Genomic DNA, 15,588 nt, shown 5'->3' with positions numbered 1-15,588 from the left:
TTACGTACAAATGGCCTTTTTGGAAATATTTGTTGACATGTCTGCCACTATTTTTTATTGAAAATAAGTTTTTCATACAGCATATCCTGGTCATGATTTCCCCACCCCTAGCTCCTCCCAACCACCGGACTCCATGCCTTCTTTATCTCTCTCTTTTGAAAACAAATAATCAAACAAACCAGAATTTTTAAGAAGAAAAACAATAAAGAGGAAGTACGAGGAGAGAAGACACAAACACAGAATCTATAATATACACACCAAAACACAAGTTAAAAAAAAAACCAAAAAGCCCAAACTCGGAACCATTGAGTTCATTTTGTGTTGTCTATCCACTACTGTTGGGCATGGAGACTCCATTGAAGAAAACCTTTTTTTTTTTCTTTGCAAGTAGATGTCAATTAGAGATTGTTTCCTGTTAGGGATGGAAGCTGTGTCCACTTCCCTTCTCTGACTTGAAACTACAGGCCCTGTAGTTCAGTAGTTTCTGTACCGTCACCTATACAAGTCAGTCCTGTTGTGTCCAAAAACACTGTTTGCTTGGTATCATCCAATCCCTCTGGCTCATACAACACTTCCCTTCTAGTTGTCTGAGTCCTAAGGTAAGAGATTTGATGGAGACATCCCATTTAGGACTGAGTGTTCCGAGGTCTCTTACTCTCTGAATGTCCAGTCGTCAGTCTCTGTATTAGTTCTTATCTTCTATAGGACGAAGTGCCTCTGATGATGGCTGAGGGACGCACTGATCCGTGGGTTGTTGGAGGATATTTGCTCATTTAGAACCCTAGGACTGTGTACTGGAAAAACCTTGTTCTGGTGTGACTCAACCCTACTAAATAAAAGTCACCCACAGGTCAAGAGGCAGAGCAAGCAACCAACCGAGAGGAAGTGAGCAAAAGGAATTAGGACAGTCTTTGAGTCGAAGAGTATTTAAGACAGCATACAGAAGGAGAAAGTCCCTTTTCCTTATGGGATGGCAGAAGAGTAGGAAGAAGCACCCAGAAAATGCCTGCACAACCTCTCACTGTAAGAGACCAGGGTCCACAAATTAGGCCAGGGACAACTTGAAGCGTCAACAGAACAGAAAATACCAAGCTGCAAAGGAAAACTAATATTCTATTGCATAAATGTTCCATGTTTTCATTATCTTTTGATGGAAATCCAGGCCATTTCCAATTTCTGTATTTTATGAGTAGAACAGCAATGAATGTGGATGAGTAAACGTCTCTCTAATCGCATGGAGAGTCCTTTGGGTATATGTCTAAGCATGGTATACAGTTGGATCTTGAGGTAGATCTATTCCCAACTTCCTGAGGAACTCCCACATTGATTCCCATAGTGGCTGCAAGTTTGCACTCTGAACAGCAATGGATGGATGTTACCCTTCCCTTGGATCCTCACCAGCGTGAGCTGTCATGTGTCTCATTGATCTTCATGATTCTGACTGGCATACGATGAAATCTCAAGGTAGTTTTCATTTACATTTTCCTGATGACTAAGGATATTGGATATTTCCAAGTGTTTCTCATCTGTTTGTGTTTTGTCTTTTAAGAACTCCCTATTTAGTCTTATAGCCATTTTTAAAAAATTAGGCTATTTTTTATTTTGTATATTAGCCCTTCATAGGATGTTTAGTTGCTAAAAATCTTTTCTTATTCTGTAGTTTGCTTCTTTATCTGAATGAGACCCTAGTGATTTGAATGAAAATGGCCTCCAAAGTCTCATAGGTAGTGGCACTATTTGAAAGGATTAGGGCATGTGTGTGGCCTTGCTGGAGGAAGTATGCCACTTAGGGTGGACTTTGAGGTTTCAGAATGCTCAATCCAGGCCAAGCATATCTCTTGCTGCTGATCCAGATGTAGAATTCTCAGCTTCTTTTCCAGCACCATGTCTGCCCATGCCCTGCCATGCTTCCCACCCTGACAGTAATGGACTAAACCTCTGAACCTATAGGCCAGCCCCAATCAAATGTTTTCCTTTATAAGAGTTGATGTGGTCACGATCTTCCCAGTAATAGGACACTGACTAACACAGTCTGGTGTCCTTTGCCATAGAGAAGTTTTTCAGTTATATTAGGTCCCATTTATTAATAATTGTTCTCGGTTCCTGTGCTATTTGGTCTGCTCAGAAAGTCATCTTCTGTACCAGTGAATTCAAGACTAGTCACCGCTTTCTCTTCTATGAGATTCAGTGTATTCAGCCTAATGTTGAAGTCCATGATGCATTTGGTGTGCAGTTCTGTGCAGGGTGATAAATATGGGCATATTTGCATTTTTCTATATGCAGTCACCCAGTTTGACCAGCACCAACCGTTAAAAACACTGCTTTTTTGCCACTGTGTATTTTTAGCTTCTTTGACAAAATCAGGTGAGCATGGGTATGTGGACTTATGCCTGGATCTTTTATTGATCAGTATGTCTATGCTGAAGTTATGCTGCTTTCACTACTATAGCTGCTTGGTAGTAAAACTTTAGACTTCAGAACAGTGTTTCTTTAGTCCTTTATTCAGAACTTTTGCTTCTAGATTAATTGAGGGATATTGGCTGTGGGGGTGGCTTTTAATTTTTTTCTTTCTTTAAGTGTTAAGACGATGTGGCCTGATTTTAAAAATTAAGTCGTGTTTCTTCGTTTTTGTTTGGTAGAATTTTTGTTTAGAATTACTGGTATTGATTTTTCTTTGAAGAAGGTCTTTTGAATTCTTCACTGACTCTGGCCCTGGGCTTTTCTTGGTCAAGAGACTTAATCACAGCTCTATTTCACTAGGTGCTAAGGGTCTGTTTAAGTTGTGTATCTCATTTTACCTTAGTACATCCTATATGCCAAGAAATATATCCATTTCTTTGATGTTTTCCACTTTGGTGGAGTATGGATTTTTTAAAATATGTGTGTCCTTATGACTCTCCAAATTTCCTCAGTGTCTATTGTGATATCCTCACTTTTGCCTCCAATTTTATCGATCTGGATCTTCCCTATCCATCTTTCAGCTAATTTTTCTAAGGGTTTATCAATCTTATTTATTTTCTTTAAAAAAAAAAAAAAAAACTCTTTGCCCCATTGATTCTTTGAGAAAATCACCTACCTGAGTCCCAGCCAAGTGTGGACACTCTGGGTCTCAGTGTTTCTAGGTATCAGGGTCTCACTCAGAGGAATGGGAATGGGCCAGAAGTGAGGACTGAGAGGGTCAGCTCCTAGGTTCAGCTGCATCCCCAGGGAATGGAGGTAAGGTAGAAGACATCTGCAATTAGGCTGCCACAGTGTTGAGGGGAAGGTGAGAGACCCTACCACTAATTCTTAAATGATTAAAAAAGAAAAAGGAGAAAAAGTTACAACAAATAAATATGAAAAATATTAACAATTGGTGAATCTAGGTGGAAGACAGTTTATGTGTTAATTACTTTTAAAATATTCCAATAAATTCTTGACATTTCAATAAAATGTTAGGGACATGTCTTAGTCACTGTTTTATTTCTGTGAAGAGACACCATGGCCAAGCAATTCATATAATAGGAAGTGTTCAACTGGGGGCATGCTTACAGTTTTAAATTTAGTGGCAGTAAGCATGGCAGCCACAGTGCTGATAGCTACATCCTGGTTCCCAGGCAGAGACAGTAAGCACTGGCCTGACTTGGGGCTTTTGAATCCTCAAAGCCCATTTCCAGTGGCATACCTCCTTCAACAAGGCCACACCTACCCCAATAAACCACACCTCCTAATCCTTCTGATCCTTTCAAACAGTGCTACTCCCCGACCAAGCATTCAAATGTATGAGTCTGTAGGCTCCATTCTTATTCAAACCACTTTAGGGGGGAAAATACACAAAGTTGTAATGATGAGCACTCAATAGGATACGTAATACTGTCCTGCTGTTTGTGAGGCATTTCAAGGAAAATACACAAAGTTGTAATGATGAGCACTCAATAGGATACGTAATACTTTCCTGCTGTTTGTGAGGCATTTCAAGGAAAATACACAAAGTTGTAATGATGAGCACACAATAGGACACATAATACTGTCCTGCTGTTTGTGAGGCATTTCAAGTAAGAAGGATAAATGTCCCTGAGGGACTTATACTTTCTGCTGAATGAAGCTGCTTATGATAAATGCCATAAGCAAAGCAGAATAATCAATAACCTAAATAAATTGAGCTTTGTAGCCAAAGGAGACTGGCTCTGTTTCTCTCAATTCTGGAGTCTGGGACAGCCTCTCAGAGTTTGGGTTCCATAACTGTGAAACAGAACTCAATAATACCTACCTCAAAGGACTGCCATGGGTATTTAATAATGTATTCAAAGTGCTTGGCGGTTGGAGTATTCATTTATAACAAATAAAAGTCAGTACGGAAGGTTGGAGAGTGGTTAGCATTGGCTGCTTTTCCAGAAGACTTGGGTTCAATCCCCGGCATCTACATTGCTGCTCACAATTAAGTGTAACTGTAACTCTAGTCTCAGAGGGTCTGACACCCTCTTTAGCCTCTGCAGGCACCAGGCACACATGTATTGCACAGTAGTAATACAAGTAAAACACCCATATATAATGCATAGATATATAAACATATATATATAATAAATAGATTTCTTGAAAAAGCTCCTGTACAGTAAAAGTTTAGGAGACAGGACAAGAGGCCACATTTGTTTATGTGTATTTGTTTCAGCTTATGCTTTGGCTCATTCCTGATCTTTGTTAAGTGTGGCAGGCATTAAAAGGGCACTTCGAATGGAATGTGACAACATTCCTTCTCTGTCCTCTTTCCAACAGTCTTTCTTCTGAAAGGACCTAATAACAGACCACTCCCATAGCCAGAGAGCTGCTCTCCCCCAACACCAGAAAGCAGAAGGACTGTTCAGCAGAGACACTGTAGAAGTCTTTGTGGTTCCATCATGTTCTCTGTACCAAGATTAACGCTTCTTGTGTATATCAAAGCTCTGCCCCTCAGCATCCCTGCAGCTCGTCCTCCCTCCCCACCACACCAAGGTCTAAACTCTTGGAAAATGTGTAAAGGACAGATCCTGGAAACATAGTGTGCTGGTCTGATAAAACTAATAAAATTGTACTGGTTTTGAACAGGAAAGGGACTGTGGTGCTTTGAATAAATGCTCAGATAATCTTAGTCCCCAGTTGGTGGCACTGTTTGGGAGGTTTAGACAGAACAGCTCCCTGGAGGATGTACACCACAGGGGGGGGGGGGGCTTTAGCATTAAAAATCCTGACCTACTTACACCGTTTGTTCTCTCTGCTTCATACTAAGGCTGAGGGTGTGAACTCTCAGCTTCACACTCTGATCACCACCGCTGTGGCTTGCTGCCACACCTCCACTGTTACCGTGAACTCCTATGTCTCTGCAACCCCGAGCCAAAATAAACTTCTCTCTTAAGTGATCGTTAGTCATAGTGGGAATTTTGGTTTAGGTATTTCGTTTTTTTTTTTCTTTTTTTTTAAATTTTTTTTTCTTTTTTAAGGAATTTTTTTGTTGTTGTTGTTTTAACTATGAAGCCCTGCTTAGCCTGGAACTTGCTCTGTAGACCAAGGAGCTTTGAACTTACAGACATCCACCTGCCTGTGCTGGGATTAAAGGCATGCAGTGCGGTATCTTGCTTAGTATTGGGGTTTTATCGCCGCAGCAGATAATAAGTAAAAGGGATTTCAGGCTCTTCCCTTTGAGACTTTCTAGTGTGTACTGTCTCTAGGTACTCAGGGGTGACAGGTGAAGAAGCCACCTCACAACAGTGGTGTGGATCAGGAGGCACATGAAAACGGTATAGGGGCACATATTTTGTTTCTCTTTTATTTTTTTTTCAAAAAAAAAAAATCTCAGAAACTTAGTATAGTTTCATCTAGATTCTAGAACTTAAAATGTAGCAGAGAATAGCGGCTCTGCGGTGAATCTGTGGTGGCTCACCGGCCCAAAGCTAACGGTAGTACTTAGTGCTTCTTCTGTCTTCTGTCTGTCTTTCTGTCTAGGGTCCTTTTATTTCTTCTTGAGACAGAATACTCTGTGCAAACCCAGGCCAGCCTGACACTATCAACCAATGGCCATCACATACCTTAAACTCTGCCTTAGCTTCCCAGGTGCAGGTCTGTGTGTGACACCAGCTCGGGCTTCACGCTTCTTTTAATAGCAGGATCCACCGTTTCTGGTGAGAACTAAGAATCTTTGAGGAGAAGGAGGCCCCGGCATGGGCCTGTTGCCTTCTGTAAGGCAGCAATAGAATACAGGGTTACATTGGTAACAGGGTCTAACCAAGCCTATCTGGGGTGGAAAGATTTCCCAGGTAGTTTGTGGGTAGACACAAAGGTTATGGTTTCCAGAGAACAGGCTCAGTGTAGCCGCCAGTTTCTAACCCAACCCAGCACATCACAGGACTCATCTCAAGAAATGGTCACTGGGGATTGGAGAGATATTTCTCTTTGAGATGATTCCCAACACCCACATGGTGGCTCAGTTCCAGGAAACCTACCACACTCCTCTGTTGCCACAGGCACAACATAGGTGAGGCACACAGACATAAAGTACAATTACATTTTAAGAAAGAAAAATAGATGTTCAAATATTTCAACCAAGACTTACTTGAATGACTTAAGGTAGAAAAAAAGACTTTAGACAGGGCTGAAGATGTAATCCAATTGGTAGAGAGAGCGCTCACCTACCTTTAAAAAGAAAAAGAAAAAGACCTGTGTTTGAACCTCTGGACCCCATAAAACCAAGCACAGTGGCACAATGCCTTTAATCCCAGCACTTGGGAGGCAGAGACAAGCAGACCTCTGTGAATTTGAGGTCGGCCTGGTCTACAAAAAAGTTCCAGGACAGCCAGGGCTGTTACACAGAGAAACCCTGTCTGGAAAAACAAAGCAAACAAATGGATCAGAAGTTCAAGATCATCCTTGACAACATAATAAGTTCAAAGCCAGCTTAGGTCACATGAAACTCTGCCTCAAACTAAATGGCCAACATGACAGTCACTAAGTAAAGTATATCCTGGGATCATGGCTTAACCATGTGTTCTGGTTTTTTTTTTGTTTTAGATTTATTTATTTATTTATTATCTATAAGTACATTGTAGCTGTCTTCACGCACACCAGAAGAGGGCATCAAATCTCTTTACAGATGGTTGTGAGCCACCATGTGGTTGCTGGGATTTGAACTCAGGACCTCTGGAAGAGCAGTCAGTGCTCTTAACCACTGAGCCATCTCTCCAGCCCTACACATGTGTTCTGATATTTCCTGATGCTCCAGGAGAGAAGCTTGATGGAGAAAATTAAACAGAAGTATTCATGCAGTGTAATCCTTATTGTGTGTGAGAGAGAATATATTTTTATAATTTTACTGTAAGAAGAAGCAGGAATATCTGGGTGGTGGTGACACGTACCTTTGATCCCCACACTACAGAAGAGGCAGTGAATCTCTTGAGTTTGAGGCCTTGGTCTACAGAGGTCTACCAGAGGTCTACCAGAGGCCTGAGGTCTGCAGAACAAGTTCCAGGACAGGCAGGCATACCTGTCTTTAGCTGCTTTGTGGTTTCTTCTTCCACCCTTGTCCACCCCTTTTCTTCCTGTCTTTTCAACTCCTTACACTATATAATAAAGAAGAAAGAATAGAGAGGAAAGGAAAGAGCTTCCTGAATAAAGTCAGGGGTAGGAAAGGGAGACATTATCATTTGACTACTTCTTGTTGATTAGGGGCATCAAGTTCTTTCAGGCAAGTTTGCTCTTCATCATCAGGATATCTAATTTCTTCTTGTTTTTTTTTTTCTTTGTGCACAACTACTTAACAAATCATGACTAACAACAAACAACAACCAAGCCACAACCCATCAACCTCTCAGGGGCCCTAGCATTTATATTCTCCCTAAAACGTCCCCAAAATGCCAAACTAGCTGCAGCTGGCAAAATCACGTCCCCACTAGAGCATGAGGTAAATCATAGTCAGCTTCTGTGGACAGTCTGAGCAGCCCCATATCCCACACCTGGGGTTAAAACAAAAACATATTCTTATAATAGTTCTTTTTTTTTAAAGAAACCAAAATTTTAAAATTGTCACTACAGCCAGTGCTACACAGAAAACCTGTCTCAAAAAAAAAAAAAAACAAAAAAAAAAAAACAAAAAAAAAAACAAAACAAAACAAACAAAAAAAAAAAAACCAAATAAACCAAAACCCTAAACCAAACAAAAAAGAAGCAGGAAATGTAAAGATTGGTGTATACCTCTGACCATAAAGAAAACATACACAGAGTGTATATAAGCTTAAAGACAAAGATAATAGCGACCTGTGGACTGGGATGTGTATGTGTAAGTAGGTGTGCAAAGTAAGTCACTGAGTAGCTTGTTTATGTATCTGCATAGGGAAAATGGAAAATTTTATCCAAGTTTTGACAGGAACATGATTATAATTTTCTTCTTCACACCCTATTTTTCAAAATTTCCAAAACTTGGAAAAACATGTTTTTGATAATTAGGAACATCAGCTTTGCTTTCATAAAATTGGGAAGTACCTGGATTCATGAAGAAGGGAGAGTTGTTCTATGAGCAATTAGGAAGTATTTCTGGGTCACGTGGGCTCTGGGCCTTCACTGCTGACCAAACACACAGGCAGGGTAAAGGCTGAACTAAGGCTGCAGGTTGTCTCCTAGCCCATCGTTTTGATACAGGACAAGCACCCTGCCCTCTATTCCTCAAAGTCTCATTCAGGACCCTAGACGGCCCAATACATCATGAGTCAGGTTGGATACTGCATCTAGGGAATTCCTACCAAAGTCAGAGTGCATTCTGAAAGTCCAGAGGGGCATCAAATGCTTGTGAGGTATTTGTTAAAATTTATTTTTATTTTTACAATAAGAGAGAGTGTGTATGTGTGTGTATGTATGTATGTATCTGTGCATATGTCTGTGTGTGCATGTGTATGTATATGTATGTGCATGTGTATGTATGAGTGTGTATGTATGTATGTATCTGTGTGTATATATGTTTGTATATATATATGTGTATGTATGTGTGTGCATGTGTATATGTCTGTGTGTGTGTGTATTATGTATGTATCTGTGTATATATATATGTTTGTATATATGTGTGTATGTATGTGTGTGCATGTGTATGTGTCTGTGTGTGTATGAGTGTGTGTGTGTGGAGGTATGTACACATGAGCCCAGATGCCCACAGAAGCCAGAATTGGATCCCACTGCAGCCTTAGTTGCAGAGAGTCGTGAGCCACCTGTCCTGCTGTGGATCAAACTTTAGTGCTCCGGAAGAATAGTTCACTGGTCCAAACTACTGAACCTTTATACAGCCCTGCAGGGTGTTTTTATGGCAAAACCATTTTTAATGTACGGCATGTAGGTTAGAGTACACCCTGTTTGACACAACCTATAAGCAATTTCATCTTAACCACTCTGTAATGAAGCACTGTAATTCTGTTTACATAGAGGACACTTCAGGGGACAAAGTGGCATATTACTCCAGTTGGAATAAGCAGACAGTCCCTGTGGCTTTCAGGCAACTCAGAAAGACGAGGGATGTACTTATTAATTAGCTGCACAGTACAATGTATCGGACTGAATAAACTTTGAAAACAGAAAGAATGTTGGAGTCTTACCTAGCTCACTAGCTGTTTGACCTTGGGTGGATTCCTGACCTCCCTGAACCTGACTGTTTTCAGTCCTTGAAATGAAGATCCTCAGAAGTAAACTCCTGGTTAAATGAGACCCCTCCCAAAGGATACCAGCCACAGACGGCTTTCTTTGGCTGAAGTCTTGGGAAGGCTCAGACTAGCACGTCCTAGGGAGAAGCCTGCCCACTGCCTTTTCCTAACTGCAACCCAAAGCAGTCACATTCCAAGGAAACGATTGGTCATCAGCTTCCTCCTGGTTAAGGATATAAAAATATCTTGTGGCGTATGCTGACCCTGCTTAGGCTGGATACAGGTCTGCCCCACCCAGACTGGAACTCAAGAAGCTGGTTATGAAAATAAAGTCTGTCCACTTTGAGTTTTAACAGTCCCGAAAAAATGTCCCGAAGATAAAATTGTTCCAATCAGTGACTGGGGTGTTTGTTTGTTTGTTTTAAATCTAAGAAGGCAGGGGATCAAGAAAGGGGGCAACTTCTGGAATGTAAATAAATAAAATTGTTTAATAAAAAAGAAGAAGAAAAAGAAATGAAAAAACATAGAAGCTCTCCTCAAATAAATAAAAGTTATATGATGTCCTCTTACGGTTGTAAACTTTTGTTTTGATGTGTGCGTTTCCTTGCTTCTTTGAGGCAGGCATTGTGGGTGTGATGTAGCCTTACACCGTTCCCCTTTGATTTACTCCGGCCATTCACTGTGTTTTGCCATAATAGCAGATTGACTATCAGCGGGCTCTTTTTCTACATCACGGGCTCTCATTCCTAAACCCAGCACTGAGACTGTGAGAACAGTTATCTCACAAGCCCCCTGGCCCCGTGCTGTTTTTAAAGCAGATTGCCATGCAACAGACCAAGTATAAAGGTTTATTAGCAAGAAGGGAAGGAGACCTGGTGAAAGGTGCAGAGGCAGAGAAAGGGGTACAGAGACGGACAGAAAGAGGAGAGAGGAAGAGGGGAAGAAGCTGGCCTGGAACCCACGGAAAGAGAGAGAGACAGAGAATGTTGAAAGAAGAGAGAGGAGAAACAGGGAGGAAGACAGAAAGGGGAGGAGGAGAGGTAGAGAGCTTTCTTAGAGATGACCCAACTCATACCTGGCTGTTCCTAGATAACTGTTGGGAGGAGCCTAGCAAAGGTGCCCCTCATCCACGTGAAGCCTCGCTCCAGCTGACTTCCACCACAGCTGCCAACAACAAAGAGACAATATTCCTTTTACATAGAAATCTGTGTTAATCAGCGATGACCAGGCTCAATGTCTGTCTGCATATGACCGTGTTGGGTAGGGCCTCACTCCTCTCAGATATGTTTCTGCTAACCTCACAAACAAGGTTATTAATCATTGTTTTTACAGTAGAGATCTGTCTTTTGTGTTGGTGATCCAGCATTTTCTGTACCACGGCAATTCTGTCAAGCATGGGACCTTTGCAGACCTTCAGTGATGATAGCATCACAAGCCACCAAAATGGAATGTGTGCCTTCTGTCAAGTCAGCAACATGCAACTCTTCCTGAGTAGGCCACGCTCCTGCCCTGGACTGCATCTTCCTTTCTTCTCAAGCACCTTTTCCTCTGAATGCCTGTGCTTAGAAAGCTCACGACCATCTGTAATCCCATTTCCAGAGGATCTGGGGCCCCTTTCTGGCCTCTGCAGGCACTAAAATGTACACAGTCCACACCTACTTACAGGCAAACACCCATACATATGAAAGAAAAATAAAAATTTTTAAGAGAGAGGGAGAGAGACTGTTTCTTTGTCTATCAAACTATTGAGGTAAGTGAGGGGTTCCAAGATTTGGAATTTCCCCAGGAATATCATGCTAGAGGAAGGGAAGAGTTGAAGCCTGTGAAGCGATATCAAAGGTCTTCTACTTCCATTAAAAAACTTGTCTTTAAAATACAGATTTGTGGATTAAGTATTTCTAAAGCAACTAAAATGTGATCTAACCAACAGTACCCAATCTTTTTATTTTTTTTTAAATCTACCTTTGTATATATCGTATGTCTATACATTATTTACATGGGGTTGCTATTATATTGCTTACAAAGGGGAAATTATCTTATAAGTAAATGATCTTGTTGATTATCCAAACTTAACCAGGTGCTGTTTAATTCAGTGTATGTATAGCTTAGGAAAAAAGTGAGAAGTCCTCCTCTGCCTCCTACTTGCTGGTCCACATGTGAGCTCTAGGCTATCCCTATGACCATGCCTTTGTTCATTATCATGAACTCTAACTGTATGAAACCCAAAGTCCAAATAAATGCTGCTTTCTTTTATAAGTATCCTCGGTCATGATGTTTATGATGCTTTGTCACAGTAATAGAAAAGTGACCAATAAGTACACTATAGGATCTCTCTCTCTCTCCCTCTCTCTCCCTCTCTCCCTCTCTCTCTCTCTCTCTCTCCCTCCCTCTCTCCCTCTCTCCCTCCCTCTCTCTCTCTCTCTCTCTCTCTCTCTCTCTCCCTCTCTCCCTCTCTCTCTCCCTCCCTCTCTCTCTCTCTCTCTCTCTATATATATATATATATATATATATTTGTATATATACATACATACATATATAGTCATATAGCCTCTTGGTTAGGGGGTCATGGAGACCCACCAGGGAACTGTCCCCAGTGTCTACCACAGAGAGAAAAATGCTCTCACTGCTTCCCAGGGAAGCCAGGATCAACGAGGTCTTGACTAATGTCACATAGATGGAAAGGGGCTAAGGGAGCCTTCTGTTCCCAGGTGACATCTACTCGCCTTTAATCAAATGAAAGAAAAAAAAATCACTTTGGTCCCCTACTTTAAACACTAATTTATTCTACAATCAGGTTCCTTTAAAATGTTTTCGTACCTTACTACATTCTTAATATAGTCACCGGTATCCTTCTGTAAAACAGTCTAAGACACCACACCCCAGACAAGCTGTGAATAACTGTCCTCAAATCTACAGGGTGTAGCTCTTCTGGCTCTGGCTCTGTCTGAGGTCATCAACTGGCATAATCCTGTCACTCTGACCTGTGCCTTACACAATAATCGTATACAATCTGTGTCTGGTAAAATCGCTAACAATTTCAAAGTAAACTCCCTCAGACACAGGTTTCTAGCCAGCCCCCGTGCCCGCAAATCCAACGCCTCCAATAGATAAGATAGAGAGAGCTGGGTGTGGCGGCTCTCACCCTAAATTCCAGCACTCGGAGACGGAAGCAGGAGGATCTCGGCGAGCTTCAGGCCAGCCTGGTCTACAAAATGACTCCCAGGACAGCCAGGCTTGGGTCATCGTGGGTTAGGATGAGGTTAGGTATGGCTACCCACCACACCTGGCCGTCCAACCTCTGACAATTTATGTTGACGTCTGCTTCACATATCCCACAGTAAACATGTCCTTCTATCTAGGTACATGCATGTGGTTTTCAGAATGAATACAGGTGAAAAGGGCTGCAGCAGAGTTCAGGTTTCAGAAGCAGGTGATGAGAAGGAACCTCAATGATAAGATAATGAACCAGTCCAGAGGGAGCTGCTGGGTCAGGCTTTGAGAGCCAAGCTGTACAGTCTGATGGAAGCAGCAGAATCGGGTCTGTGGGTGAACAGGGTGAGCAGACAGTCCAGTCAGGTCTGTGGGTGAACAGGGTGAGCAGACAGTCCAGTCAGGTCTGTGGGTGAACAGGGTGTAAGCAGACAGTCCAGTCAGGTCTGTGGGTGAACAGGGTGAGCAGACAGTCCAGTCAGGTCTGTGGGTGAACGGGGTGAGCAGACAGTCCAGTCAGGTCTGTGGGTGAACGGGGTGAGCAGACAGTCCAGTCAGGTCTGTGGGTGAACAGGGGATAAGCAGACAGTCCAGTCAGGTCTGTGGGTGAACAGGGTGAGCAGACAGTCCAGTCAGGTCTGTGGGTGAACAGGGTGAGCAGACAGTCCAGTCAGGTCTGTGGGTGAACAGGATGAGCAGACAGTCCAGTCAGGTCTGTGGGTGAACAGGGTGTAAGCAGACCGTCCAGTCAGGTCTGTGGGTGAACGGGGTGAGCAGACAGTCCAGTCAGGTCTGTGGGTGAACGGGGTGAGCAGACAGTCCAGTCAGGTCTGTGGGTGAACAGGGTGAGCAGACAGTCCAGTCAGGTCTGTGGGTGAACAGGGTGTAAGCAGACAGTCCAGTCAGGTCTGTGGGTGAACAGGGTGAGCAGACAGTCCAGTCAGGTCTGTGGGTGAACGGGGTGAGCAGACAGTCCAGTCAGGTCTGTGGGTGAACGGGGTGAGCAGACAGTCCAGTCAGGTCTGTGGGTGAACAGGGGATAAGCAGACAGTCCAGTCAGGTCTGTGGGTGAACAGGGTGAGCAGACAGTCCAGTCAGGTCTGTGGGTGAACAGGGTGAGCAGACAGTCCAGTCAGGTCTGTGGGTGAACAGGATGAGCAGACAGTCCAGTCAGGTCTGTGGGTGAACAGGGTGTAAGCAGACAGTCCAGTCAGGTCTGTGGGTGAACGGGGTGAGCAGACAGTCCAGTCAGGTCTGTGGGTGAACGGGGTGAGCAGACAGTCCAGTCAGGTCTGTGGGTGAACAGGGGATAAGCAGACAGTCCAGTCAGGTCTGTGGGTGAACAGGGGATAAGCAGACAGTCCAGTCAGGTCTGTGGGTGAACAGGGGATAAGCAGACAGCCCAGTCAGGTCTGTGGGTGAATGGGGTGAGCAGACAGTTCAGTCAGCTGTGTCAACAGCAGGGAGCCAAGTTAAGCTGAGGTTCCAGGGACAGTGGGGTGGCCATTGCTTGCCATACATACCGGGTATCAGATGGTAGATTTGTGTGAAGCTAGGCCATATCAATATTGAATGTCCGTCATGTTATGGGGTCCAGGCAAGGGGCTTTAAAGGCTTTCCTTCATCCAGTTTGTCTGGTGTGCATGCATAAAAGAGCTCCCTACTCAAAGGGAACAAGAAATACTTAATTCTGGAGCCAAAACAAACAAACAACAGAACAAAACACAGACCAGGAGTAACTGTGACCTACAAACATAGATTTCATTCTCACCCCAATACAGTGTTCCAATGGGAGAGCAGCTTAAGGTTTTATGGTAACCGAACAAAGGAAGCAATCAAGGCATCCTTGTTTTTGTCTTAATTAATAAATTTATTTACTTTACAACCCAACATCAGCCCTTTCTCTCCTCCCAGTACCCCTTATGCAAGTTCTCCCCCCCACCCCCGTGTCATCACCCCACCCCCACCCCCAGGGCATTCAGAAAACACTTTGGCTGGGAAAGTTAGAGAGGTGGGCACTGCAGGTGGGGGGAACCGCAACTCTGGGGCTGTGATGCTGCCTCAGTATTTTTAGCCCTTCCAACTGTCCAACTGATAGAAAACAAGGTTTTTGCTAAGTTCGTACATTAGAGAGGTTTTTAATCCGTGTATCAAGATGTTAAGTCTGGCACATGGCTCCTTATGGAGCCAAAGATAGCCCAAGAGAAACTGTAATCAGGCTTCCAGACCCGGAACGTTCCAAATACTCCACAGTCGTTAGTTATAAACACAGTTTCTTTTCAGGAATTCCCATTCATACTGCTAAGTTCTTAGGCCTGACTTCCCTGACGTGATCTCAACACACCCATGTGTTCCTACTGTCTCAGTAAACCCCCGTGGGCCAGGGAGCTCTGGGACCAGGGAACTGTGGGAACAGGAGGAGCAGGCCTGGAGCAAGAGTAGGTTCGAGGTGTGTCCAAGCCCCAGAAATCTCGTCCTGAGATTGGCAGATGTGAGAGCACTCCCCACCTGCGTGGTACCTGCATGTCCGAAGCCCTTTACCCCAACTCTTGTCTCACCAGAGGGGCCCCATAGTCCCTCTGGTTAAACTTCCTTTCCCCTTATAAGGTCATGTACAGCAGCACCTGGAATTCCTCCTCATGCACAGGAGGCAAACCCAGCACCTGGCCTTAGCCAATGACGTACACGTACCTCCCCCCAAACTGCTACTCACCCCCAAAGGCTTAAATAGCTTCTGTTACCCCCCAATAAA

Source organism: Micromys minutus, assembly GCF_963924665.1.
Source record: "Micromys minutus genome assembly, chromosome: 14".
NCBI lineage: Eukaryota > Metazoa > Chordata > Mammalia > Rodentia > Muridae > Micromys > Micromys minutus.
Note: the sequence above shows the minus strand (reverse complement) of the source record.